Genomic DNA, 13,042 nt, shown 5'->3' with positions numbered 1-13,042 from the left:
AAAATTTTCATAAATCCTACTTGTAAGAAAGAGTGCTAACGCTCACAACACAAAAAGGTATTCACAGCCTTTTGATTTTTACCAAGTGATGTGTAGTCATTACTAATTCAAATAGTTCAGCTTCAATAAGTCACAAAAAAACAAAGAATAAAAACGTACATCCCAGGCCTTGTCCATGACCCAAAGGCCAAATTTGTGCCATTTCTTGATGTTTCTTTACAAGATTTCCTTAGAGAACCATATATTTGTTCATTTTTAACCTCCTTCTTGTCCAATAAATAAGAAGACAATTAGGTTCATCCCATAGCTCAGAAGCATTTATCAGAAAGCATCTTGACTAAGCTACTATGAACCAGGCTGCAGAGTGGCTGGCAGGCTAGCCAGGAGATAGAGGTGCAAATAAATAAATAAATAAAAAGAAACCAGGGGAAGGATGAAAACAGAAGCAGAGATTAAATGCTTGAGAGAGGGGAGGGTGAGGGATTGTTTCATAGGGAAGATACTATTTTAGCAGCAGTGAAAGATGGATAGGAGTTTACCAGGCAGATATGGGGGAGAAGGAGGGGTGGGGTAGGGACAGGAGTGGCACAAGCAGAGGAAACAGCCTGTTCACTGTTCAAAGGCACAGAGGTGAGGAACAGCTTTGCCTATTCCTAATCAGAAAGCTTTCCAGTAAGTCCTGCAAGCACGAGACAGGGGGTGCAGGCATGGTGACCAACGGGAACAGAGAGCAGGGCCTTGGGGCCCGGTAGTTTTGAATGCCATGTTAAGAAGTTGAGGCTTTTCTTGGAGTCAAAAACAATCTGAAGAATTTTCAGCAGAAATGATTTACAATGGGATTTGTGTCAGCAACAGCACCCTGGTAACTGCTCAAAGGCTAAACTGGAGCAGAGAGATCCAGAGTGACACGATGTGCCAGGAGGCCACAGAAACATGAGTTTAGGCTGAGAGAGAGTGTTCCATCTGGACTTATTACTCCCAAAGCCTGTTTCTTCCACCTAAGTCCCTGCTCCGGGAGCATGCTTTTACCTGAAATTGTGTTTATTTCAATCTTCACTCCTGGGACCCAGCACTGGGTCAGTCAAAATGGGTGAGGGCTGGTAGGGAGACTTAAAAAACTTGGAACAGCAAATATTCCAGATTCCCTTTTTGTGGCTCTTCATAAGCCCCAGCCCTGGAGAATATCATGCTGACTACTGGTAAGCCCTGGTTTAGATCCTGATGCTTGTTAGCCCTTACCTATTCTTTCATGTTATATCCTAGAAACTTGTAACCCGCATGCCTCACTTTAGAGAGGAAATAGAAGCCCAGGTCAGTCAAATGACCTGCTTGAGGTTATCACCTGCAGTTAGTAGCAGGGTCTAAACCACGACCTCCACAGCCTAATGGCTTATTGAGATCTAAGGCTTAAAAGGCAATGTGGTACCAATAATAGTAGTTATCTTGCATCCTGAAATGCGTTCTTGGGTTGGTGAGAAACGATAGGGAGAGAGGGAAAAAGAGGTCAGGCATAACTAGTCTTGCTGGGCAGCAACAGAGGTAGCATCTGCATTATCAGGATGTTTGGTGGCCAGTGACAGACATCAAACTTTAGGTTAAACACGAGGGACAAATGACTGGGAACTTTATTTAAATGCATGAAGGGCTGAGTGGCAGCTGGTCTCAGGAAGAGTTAGAAGCACACAAACATTCCAAGCCACCTTCCATTCCTCATTTCTGCTTCTCTCTTCCAGAATATAATCACCTTTAGTCTTTCAAACTAGTTTCATCCATTTGGCAGAGGTAAACCAAGGGTGAAATATGGTGGCTGAGGAAACACAATCCTCACCTCTTACCTCTTCGCCCAAAAAGAGTATTTGTGTTTTTCCTTCCTTCGAAACTGAAAATACCCTCACAGGAAAAATTTGATTGACTTGGTTTATGATACAGGCCCCAACCCCATCAACCCTCTGAAGTCCTGTCACTAGAGGCCACCATTATGGCCATGTAGTTGCCATTGGGGGCAGTCCCAGAAGAAAAGGACCCAGGAGGTGAATGTCTTTACTACAAATGGCTTTACTGATGTCGTAAATACAAATAACTGTATTCCCTTGCAAATATTTTAAAATTATTATCATTATAAGGATGGCACTGTTTTCTTTATATGATATCATCTTTTGCACATTTCTCTTTATCACCTATATGGATTTTTATTTAATATATATAAAACTTTTTCTCCAAATGAAATTGTAAAGGTAAAGAGAATGATAGCTTTGTGGTATGTTTTTCTTATTCCCCTGCAAGGCGTAGTACCCATTCACTACTTATAGGAACACTTGAACTCTGCAAATCCCAGTGCTGGGGGCAATTATACTAAAATGGACAAGCAGCTGACTGAGGACAGAGGAGGACACCTGGACTATGGGTGATATCCTACCAGTGAAAACAAATCCACAGTCATCCGTCAGATCCCTTCCCTGGAGAATATGCAAGAAAAGGACCAGGGATTATTTTCTAATTTGTAGCATGCTTGGTAAGTGGGAAGAAACAAGGAGTGGCCTGAGCACAGAGCATCGCTTTACTTGCCCTATTGAGGAGCTAAGAGGAGGAAAATCATGAAAGCAAGGGAAGGGGGTCAGAAATCATAGGCAATGCCAATGCCTAGTAACACTACAATACAAACAAGAACAAGGAATGATTTACCCTGCATGGGGATGCTGAGGAATGCTTTGCAGTGCTGACAGCTGAACAGAGTCCTTGAGGATGAATACAGGTTTTACAAGGAGACAAAGGAGGACAGGCAAAAATGTCAAAGGGAACTGCTATATGCAAGTACATGGCATGTGGAAGCATGAGGCATGTGTGCTAGGAAAGGCTGATTGTAAGGAAAATAAATCTACTTAACCCAACTAAAAGAAAAAGGGGAGGGAGGGATTGGGGCACCTGGGTGGCTCAGTCAATTAAGTATCTGACTCTTGATTTTGCCTCAGGTCATAATCTCAGGGTCATGGGGTTGAGCCCTGTGTCAGGCTCTGTGCTGGGCATGGAACCTGGTTGAGATTCTTTCTCTCCCTCTCCCTCTGCCCCTCCTGCCTCCCTCTCTAAAGAAAAACATAGAAAGAGAAAGAAAGGAAGAAAGGAAGAAAGGAAGAAAGGAAGAAAGAAAGAAAGAAAGAAAGAAAGAAAGAAAGAAAGAAAGAAAAAAGGAGGGAGGGAGGGAGAATAGGAAAAGAGGAGAGGAGAGGAGAGGAGAGGAGAGGAGAGGAGAGGAGAGGAGAGGAGAGGAGAGGAGGGTATGAAGTGTGGGAGAGACGAGGGAAAAAGCAGGGTGTTTGAGAGTGTAGTTTGTGTCCTGGGCATGGAGGGTGTCATACGTGCACTGGGGAATATGGCCATTCTATCTCTCACCGAGAAGTGGAAGTTCTCATCTTGCTTTTCTTTTATTTCATCTCTGCCCTTCTGCATGTGTCTGCTCTGTTCTAGTTTTGCTCAGAAGTATTATTCCATTTACTCATCAGTTGCATATGATTTGATGGCTGAATAATATTCCATTGTATATATATATCCTGGGGGGGGGGACAAGCAAAAATCTGGTTCATTGTGCAGCTCAAAGAAGAAATCCAACTGTCTCCTGGTCACCCTGGGGTCTGATTCCCTTAGATTGAGATGCATTCTTTGTTTGCTTAGTGCATCCCCTGTAAAAAGGGGGCCCCTTTAAAGTAGAAGGGCAGTAACATGGTGGATGAGTTAAAGACAGCATGCTTGGTAAATGGGGAGAAGCAACGATTAGCCTGAGTAGAGCATCACTTCATTTGCCCTGTTGGGAGGAGGAAAACCACAATGGAGCAGCATCAGTACCAGTATGAGTGACTCTAGATAGCAATAGGAGCAGTTATCCATCCAGGCAGCAGTGTTACAGTAGACAGTCAAGGACAACATGACAGTTAAAGAAGATCCAAGCAAGGGTGATGTCAAAGCTGAAGGGTTAAGTATCACTGAATTCAGTCAGCCTGACAGTGTGACTATAGGGTATTTACCCAGATGATGTCTTTCTTACCTGGGACCCCACTAAATGGATCATTAGCATATGTTCCACAGTGTTTTTCAAATTCCAGGTGGAAATTTATTATGGCTGAAAAGCCGGCAATGATCATTCCAACTCTCTGTGAGGCTCTTCTCAATGACCGTGGCCATGCACATATCTAATCTCATAATACAAGATAGGGCCCTCCCTTTCTACATTGTGTGAGCTGATATTTATGGGAAAACAGGCAGGCAGATAATTTTTCTTTTAAAATGTGCAGAGGCAGAAACAGGAACTTTATGTAAGAAAAAAAAAGTGGTCTTAGGAATATGTTCTCATAAGAAACAGAAGATCCCTTGGAATCAGCTCTTCTGGAAGCTACAGAGCTCACATCCTCTCTGTGTCCTGTTTCCTATACTGTTCAAAGCTGGCAGACAGAGGAAGAGCAGAAAGTCAGGCCATAAGCATCCCTAACTCTGAAACCCACATAGCAGTCTTCTCATTTTTGCTGGGAGTTAGATTTAAAGTAAAGCTTTTCTTTGATTTTTGTTTCTTTATTAATTTGGGGCCTGAGAGTTTCTTTATATGTTCAGGCAGAGGCGAGAAGAGACTGGGAAAGAGAAGAAAAACAAATGAGTCTCTCTTCAGTAGTTTTTCTAGTGCAGGAGCTAAGACATCAGCTCCGTTAGATTGGAGGCTGTTAGCAGCCCATTAACATTTAACAAACTTAAATGCAGTCAATTTCTATATAACCAAGAGTTAGAACCACCTCTTACTAGCCAATTGTTTTAATGTGGTGTTCACCTTGAGTTATGTTGGCCATATTTGTCATGGCCAATTCTTATATTAGAAAGGATGGGTTTGTACCCTGTTATCTACAGGTAGAAGAAAGTAGTAAAGGAGAGAGACCCATAATCATTAAAACCACCACCATCATCAATGTTGTCGCCACCATCACCACCATCATTGTTGCCACTGACCCGCTGCCATATGCCAGGCCTTCATGTAAGGTGCACCATCTAGTAAAAGATGTACCTACCCTATAAGGTAATACCAGAACTGTCCCTACTTTGCAGATGAGTAAACTGAGCTCCTAGAGGTAGTATAAATTGCCTAAAGTCACTGAGATGTTAAGTAGGGGGCTTGGACTGAAATCCAAGTCTTTCTAATTCCAGATTCTATGTTCCCAACTAAGATGCTGCACATATTCTAAGGGATCTGAATCCTAGGACTGGTCAACTTCTAAAGAGTAAATCAGCTCAGAGAGCACTGGACTAAGAGACTGAAGGTCTGTGCTGTAGTCCCAGCTCATCAATAAATAATTGTTTGGCTTTGGCAAGGTTACTTACCACCTGGTCCTCAGCTTCTCCATCTGTACCATAAAGGGGTTGGACAGATTGATCTCAGAGTTCCCTTCCAGGCCTCACTTTCTGCAACATGGTAATGTTAGGGACTGCCGATTTGTATAGATGTCTTCCAAGCAAAAAAATTAAGTGGTCTCAGTTTCTGCATCTATAAGTGGAAAGATTGAAATAATAAAGTCTCTGCTAAGAGAGGTCAAAATTCTGTCTGATAATTTTTAAAAAATATACTAATTGGGTTGATGATCAAACCTTGTGTTTAATCATTCCTAAGTCCAGCAAAAACTGCCACTCCCACACCCCTCAACCACAAGCAGGGGCACTCAAACCCCTGAGGATCTGCAGGCTCCAAAAGCCTGAAGCTGCAGAAGGATAAGCAATGCTTACTTTTATAATCACATTCTTTGCTTCATGAAAATGAATGGCTCTTCTACTAAATGGATCCTTTAAATAGCAATCTCTTTTAGAACATTTAAAAGTAATTCAATTTACTTCTTCAGAAACACATTTACCATACCAAGCAAGGCCCACCTTTATCTCCAACCAGATTTTTGAACAGTTACCAGTCTAATGGAAGCAGAGACATTTTATGCTTATAAGGAGAAAGATACAAATTTACTGATTGAAAGTATATTCATTGCCAGCCTATTTATTAAGCGCTGAATACTGGGCTAGGTCCTGGGGAAAAAAAAAAAAAAGTCTGAGCAATACTGCTGTGGCAACTTTCCATACAAAAATTTTTGAATTTTTAAAAATTTAGTTTCAGAGGTAGGATTCAGTGATGCATATGAGTTGCATATAACACCCAGTGCTCATTAATTCAAGTGCCCTCGTTAATGCCTATCACCCAGTTATCACTTCCCTCCACCAACCTCCCCTCCAGCAACCCTGTTTGTTCCCTAGAGTTCAGCATCTCTTTTGGTTTGCCTCTCTCTCAATTTTCACCTTATTTGATTTTTTCCTTATTTTCCCCTATATTCATCTGCTTTGTTTCTTAAGCTCCACATAGGAGTGAAATCATATGGTATTTGTCTTTCTCTGACTTATTTCTCTTAGCATAATACCCTCTAGTTCCATCCATGTCATTGCAAATGGCAAGATTTCATTATTTTTGATGGCTGAATAATATTCCATTGTATATATATCACATCTTCTTTATCTATTCATCTGTCAAAGGGCATCTGGGTTCTTTACATTTTGGCTATTATGGACATTGCTGTTGTAAACATTGGGGTACATGTACCCCTTGGAATCCCTATGCTTGTATCCTTTGGATATCTGGTAGTGCAATTGTTGAGTCACGGGGTAGCTTTATTTTTAACTTTTTGAGGAATGTCCATACTGTTTTCTGAGTGGCTCCACCAGTTTGCATTCCCACCAACAGTGTAAGAGGGTTTTCTTTTCTCTGCATCCTTACCAACATCTCTTACTTTCTGAGTTGTTCATTAACTATTGTAACTGGTGTGAGGTGGTATCCCAGTGTAGTTTTGATTTGTATTTCCCTGATGCTGAGTGATGTGGGGCATTCTTTCATGTGTCTGTTGAATGATTTATGTGTCTTTTTTGGAGAAATGTCTGTTCATGTCTTATGCCCATTTCTTGAGTGGGTTTTTTGGAGGTGTTGAGCTTGATAAGTTCTTTATAGATTTTGGATACTAGCTCTTTATCTTATATGTCATTTGCAAATATCTTCTCCCATTCTGTAGGTTGCCTTTTAGTTTTGTTGACTGTTTCCTTTGCTGTGTAGAAGCTTTTTATCTTGATGAACTCCATTTTTGCTTTTGTTTTTCTTGCCTTTGGAGACATGTCTAGTAAAAAGTTGCGGTGGCCAAGGTCAAAGAGGTTGCTACCTGTATTCTCCTCTAGGATTGTGATGAATTCCTCTCTCATATTTAGGTTGTTTATACATTTGAAGTTTATTTTTGTGTGTGGTGTAAGAAAATAGTCTAGTTTCATTCTTCTGTATGTGGTTGTCCAATTTTCCCAACACCATTTGTTGAAGAGATTTTCTTTTTTTCCATTGGATACTCTTTCCTGCTTTGTTGAAGATGAGTTGACCATAAAGTTGAGGGTCCATTTCTGGGTTCTCTATTCTGTTCCATTGATCTATGTTTGTTCTTGTGCCAGTACCATAATGTCTTGATGATCTCAGCTTTGTAATATATCTTGAAGTCAGTCATTTGTGATGCCCTCAGCTTTGGTTTTTGTTTTCAACATTACTTAGGCTATTTGGGGTCTTTTCTGACTCCATATAAATTTTAAGATTGTTTCAGCTCTAGGAAAAATGCTGATGGTATTCTGATAGGGATTACATTGAATGTGTAGATTGCTTTGGGTAGCAAAGACATTTTAACAGTATTTGTTCTTTCAATCTCTGAGTATGGAAGGTTTTCCATTTTTTTGTGTCTTCTTCAATTTCTCTCATAAGTGTTCTATAGTTTTCAGAGTACAGATCATTTGCCTCTTTCATTAGGTTTATTCCTAGGTATTTTATGGGTTTTGTACAACTGTAAATGGGATCAATTACTTGATTTCTCTTTCTTCTGCCTCATTGTTAGTGTATAGAAATGCAATTGAATTCTGTATATTGATTTTAATATCCTGTGACTTTACTGAATTCCTGTATTAATTCTAGCAATTTTTGGGTGGAGTCTTTTGGGTTTTCTGCAGAGTATCATGTTATCTGTGAATAGTGAGAAAACCTTAACAGACCCATAACCAGCAAAGAAACTGAAGCAGCCATCAAAAATTTCCCCAAAACAAGAGTTCAGGGCCAGATGGCCTCCCAGTGGGATTGTATGAAACATTTAAAGAAGAATTAATACCTATTCTTCAGAAGCTGTTTCAAAAAATAGAAATGGAAGGAAAACTTCTAAATTCATCCTATGAGGCCAACATTACCTTGATCCCAAAACCAGACAAAGATCCCACCAAAAAGGAGACTTAAGACCAATGTCCACACAAAATTTTTAAGTCCAGTGTGTTGGTCGTTTATTTTTAAAGTATTAACTTAAAGCTTAATAAGTGCTATGAGAGGAGAAGTACAGGTTTTATGAATATGAACATACTGAGTGTGAGCATGTCATAGCAGATGTCTGAGATGAAGTGGTATTCATAGTAAGACCTGACAAATCAAAAGGAAATGGGTGAAAGCAGGTGAGTAGTTTGGAAGGAAAAATTGCCCCAGATGGAGTATAAAGCAAGCATAAAGACCCAGAGAAAACATGGCATCCTGAAGTAGTTCAATAGAAACATAAGACAGAATATCAAACAAATGAGATTATTCACGTGGGTAGGGACCGTCTCAAAAAGAGCCACAAGTCATCCTGAAACCCTCAGTCTGAGTTACCTTGAGCTAGTCACTTAAATTTTCTGATTCACAGGTTCCTAATCTGGAACAGGAGGAGTTTAGTGGAGACAATACCTAAGGTCCCTTCCCACTATGAAATTAAATGCCATAGCTAAAGGCAGGGGATAAGATTGGGGAATAACTTTATCTGAACTTCGGTGGAGATGTAGAGAGACCACGTTAGTTGCACTCATTTGTTTATTCAGTAGTAATCTGCTTAATATTTTTAATGTGCCAGCTACAAAATTAGTAATCTGTTAGATTCTGAAGAGGGAGGCATTATACAATTACATTAAATAATTATAAAAGTAATTATATAGTAAAATTTTATGAAGGGCAATAAGGTTCAGGATATCTACTGTAAGCCTGTAGAATGCACCATCCTACATGGCTAAACATTAGGAATGTGTCAAGAAGAAGGCAAATCACCATATGTCACTTCCATTCAGCACTACACAGGAGATTCTAGCCAATGCAATAAAACAAGAAAAAAAGTATAAAGATCAAAAGGAAGAACTAAAACTGCTACTTTTAGCAGAGAATAAGATAATCTAGGTAGAAAATCTCAGAATATTTCAAATAATTCTTTGGAACTAATAAGGTAGCTCATCAATGTTGAAAACATTGATGTAATAATAAATTATGATGTTATACAATTGTTACATCTGAAACTGAAAGTTTAAAATATACTTAGCCATTTATAATATAGGATCTGCATGATCTTTAAGGAAAAATTTATAGAACTTTTTAAGTACATTTAAAAACAACTAAATAAATTCGTGATAACCATATGTATTGGAAAAAAAAAACATATGTATTGGAGGAACCCACATAGGTATATGTCAGTCCTTCCCAAACTGATCTATAGACTAGATTCATTTCCAATCAAGATCATGAAAGCTATTCACAAACTTTGGAAACTTCCTAGCACTTATTTGTAATAGGAAACTGTTAAGAATACACATGACAAACATGATTTATATCAAAATTTATGAGACACCATAACAATTAGAACAGCATAGTAGTTGTTTAATAATAGGTAAAAATGACCAACAGAGAAAAATAGAGAATTCAGAAACAGATCCATGACTATTTGACACTTAAATATGATGAACAAGTGAGGAAAGAATGGAGTATACAATACACACTAGTGGAGAAATGAGTTATCTACTTTAAAAAAATGAGATCTCTACATCCACCTTATTCCAAAAGATTACATACGGAATAAAAATCTAAATGTGAAATATCAAATCAATACACTCTATACCTTAAACTTACCCAATGTTATATATCAATTATATCTCAATAAAGATGGGAAAAAAACTAAAAAGGTAATAAAATTTGAAAAAGTAAAATTTATGTATACTAAAATGTATAACAATTTTTTCATGCCAAGGAGTATATAATTTCTGGACCTGGTCACAAAATGTCTAAACCCTAAGGGATTTTGTATTCGCCTATATTAACAATTTAAATTTCCATTTAATAAAAGATAACACAATTTTAGAAAACCAAATCTCAAACAAGCTTTTGGGAAAATATTAGTATACAAATTATGTAAATAATTCTTATCCATCAATCCAAAAATGCAAATGACCAAATACAAAAGTGGGCAAAATTTATAAATAAATAAGTCAGATAAAGAAACATAAGTGGCCAAGGGACACAAAATGAATGATTAAATAAAAACTACAACTGCAGATTCAAATAAAAGAAGAAGGGAAAGAAGAGAAAAGGAAGGAAAGCAAACCTTGTAATATAAAATGTTGGTGAGGATGTGGAGAAATGGAACCTTTCCATGTACGTTGGATGGAAGCATAAATTAGGACAATCAATTTGAGAATATTTTGGTTATATCTAGAAGGTTAAAGATGAATATACACCCTAGAGAAATCTTATATAGAGAGTTAAGAATTCATCTACAAGAATGGCAATGTAGTGTGGTTAATAGAGGTGAAAAAGTGGAAACCGGCCAAATGCTCCCAAAGGGGAACTTATTAATAAATTATTGTATAGTTGTATAATGGGCACTAGACAACAGTTAATGTGGATGTTCTGTGCTACATGTGTCAACATAGATAAATCTAAATATCATAATGTTGCACTCATAGAAAAGCAAGTTGCAAAAAGATCATAATTACCCCAGAGGAAGGAGTGTGGTGAAGAAGAAGAATGGGTTTATGAAACCTATCTTTTACACAGAAATATTTTTAAACAACTTTAAAAGACATATTCAATTTCTGTGTTCCATATTTCTGTGATTACAAGGAAAACAGAGACTAAATAGTATCCACAGGATTCAGGAACATGAATGTCACTAATAGTTGAACTTGGCACAAGGTAATTGCCCACAAAAGTTTTTGAATGAACTGTTGTAAGCAAATGACTGAATGAAGGGATGCATGAACCCTCTACTACTAAAATACCAGCCCAGACTACTTGTCTGGGTGGAAGGAAAGAGGATGGAAACATGACAAGGTAGAGCACTGAGAGAGTCTTTCTTTCATAGGGTAAGTATACATGTGTATTGAATATTAGCAATCTACTCTGATGGAGCAAATTATGCCAATATTTAGTAGCTTAAAATAGCAAGCATTTATTATCTCAAGAGTTTCTCATGGTCAAGAATCCAAGAATGACTTAGCGGAGTGGTCTGACTTAGAATTATTTTTGGTTTTACAGTCAATATCAGTTTGGATTGCTGTCATCTGAAAGCTTGAATGGGGCTGGAAGAATTATTTCCAATTTTCTCATGACTGGAAAATTAGTTCTGATGGTTGGCTGGAGGCCTCAGTTTCTAAACCTGTGGCCCTCCCATAGGCTGCTGGAGTGTCCTGATGTAGCAGCTGCTTCCGCCCTGACAGAGTGACCCAAAACAGAACAAGCAATAAGCCACAATGCCCTTAATAACTTAGTCTCTGATTATCACACACCATCACCTGCACTTTATCCCATTTTGTAAAATCAAGTTGCATAGTGCAGCCTACACTCAAGAGGAAGGGAATGAAGCCTCACCTCTTGAAGGGAAGAGGGTCAAAGAATTTATGGACATATTTCAAAACCATCACAATATGTTACAAGCTCTTTGTGCTGTGAGGGATACAAAGTTAGATGTGATTTCTGCTGTCCAGAGTTTAATCTTGTAAAGCAATTAAATCACATGCAAGGCAGTTCACATTCAGGACCTAAAAGAATAGGGACAATAGATGGACTGATGACAAATAGTAAACAAAGATGGAAAGAGCCTTACCTCAAGTGGTCAGAAGGCTTTGTGGAGGGAAGAGGACAAGACCAGGATCCTGGAGTATAGACAGGATTATGAAGATTTTCCAAGCAAGGAACAGCAGTGATGAATGCTTGAGATGATAGAGACTATGCATTCAACACATATTTTATTTGCCTTTATTACAGAAGACACCAGATTGTGCTGAAATAGGTGCTTATGAAGATTTTCCCCAGATAGATTAAAATTCATACACCATCCTGAGAGCCTTTGTGTTCTCTTAGGGCCAGGATTGTATATTGTTCATTTCTGTGTCCTCAGGAGCTAATGCTACACTTGGCACCATATAAGTTGTCCACAAAAGTTTTTGAATGAACTATGTATTGAAAAACAGAGTGAACAAGTGAGCAAATGACTGAATGAAAGGATCCATGACCCTCTGTTCCTGAAATACTAGCCCAGATTGCTTGTCTGAATGGAAGAAAAGAGGATGGAAACATGACAAGGGCAGAGCATTGAGATTTCCTGATGTATGCAAAGGCCAACACATATCTACAATGAATGCCAGCCTCCACTCTCTCAGGGGCAGGGGTCACTCTCTTTGGTCTTCCAAATTTCCCAACACAGGCGGTCCAAAAATCTACCAACTTCTAACCTTCTGTCTCCATATGAAAAGATGACCAGGCATAGACGCTGCCTCTCTCTGTTCCCTATTACTCAGAATTTATAAGCATTCCCTATCCCTCAGGATAACTCTTTGTTAGCTTCTGATCCAGAGCTTCCCTATCCCTCAGGATAACTCTTTGTTAGCTTCTGATTCAGAGCTTCCCTGTGCCCCCAGACTAGCATTATCAAAGTGTGACCTGCATCTGAAGACAAAAACAAAAAACAAAAACAATGATGTTTTTGTGGGGGTCAGGGTAGGTCTGTGCTCTGATACACTGTCTCAGAGATGCATAATGTATGCTGGAAGCCATGAATATTCCAACAGTATAGAAATCAACTTAATATATATTTTTTTAAATTTGTTTTCCAAACTTGAGAATGATTTTTATTTTTTTAATTTTTTGAATAAATTTATTTTTTATTGGTGTTCAATTTGTCAA

General features: G+C 38.6%; 1 long non-coding RNA gene across 4 annotated transcripts in view; it reads right to left on the bottom strand.

Annotated features, from left to right (window-relative positions):
- LOC111098551 overlaps positions 1-13,042 on the bottom strand; it is an 81,787-nt gene that overhangs the window by 66,674 nt on the left and 2,071 nt on the right. For 3 of the 4 annotated variants that reach the window (XR_005368648.1, XR_005368646.1, XR_005368645.1), the window contains exon 4: positions 5,353-5,515. This is a non-coding gene — a long non-coding RNA (uncharacterized LOC111098551). Of the gene's footprint in view, positions 1-3,414; positions 3,546-5,352; positions 5,516-13,042 lie in introns of those variants that run through there. The other variant, XR_005368647.1, reaches the window with a different exon arrangement.

The sequence above is a fragment of the Canis lupus genome, chromosome 13 (genome assembly GCF_011100685.1).
Source record: "Canis lupus familiaris isolate Mischka breed German Shepherd chromosome 13, alternate assembly UU_Cfam_GSD_1.0, whole genome shotgun sequence".
Taxonomy (NCBI): Eukaryota; Metazoa; Chordata; class Mammalia; order Carnivora; family Canidae; genus Canis; species Canis lupus.
This window is presented reverse-complemented; position numbering and strand designations above follow the sequence as displayed.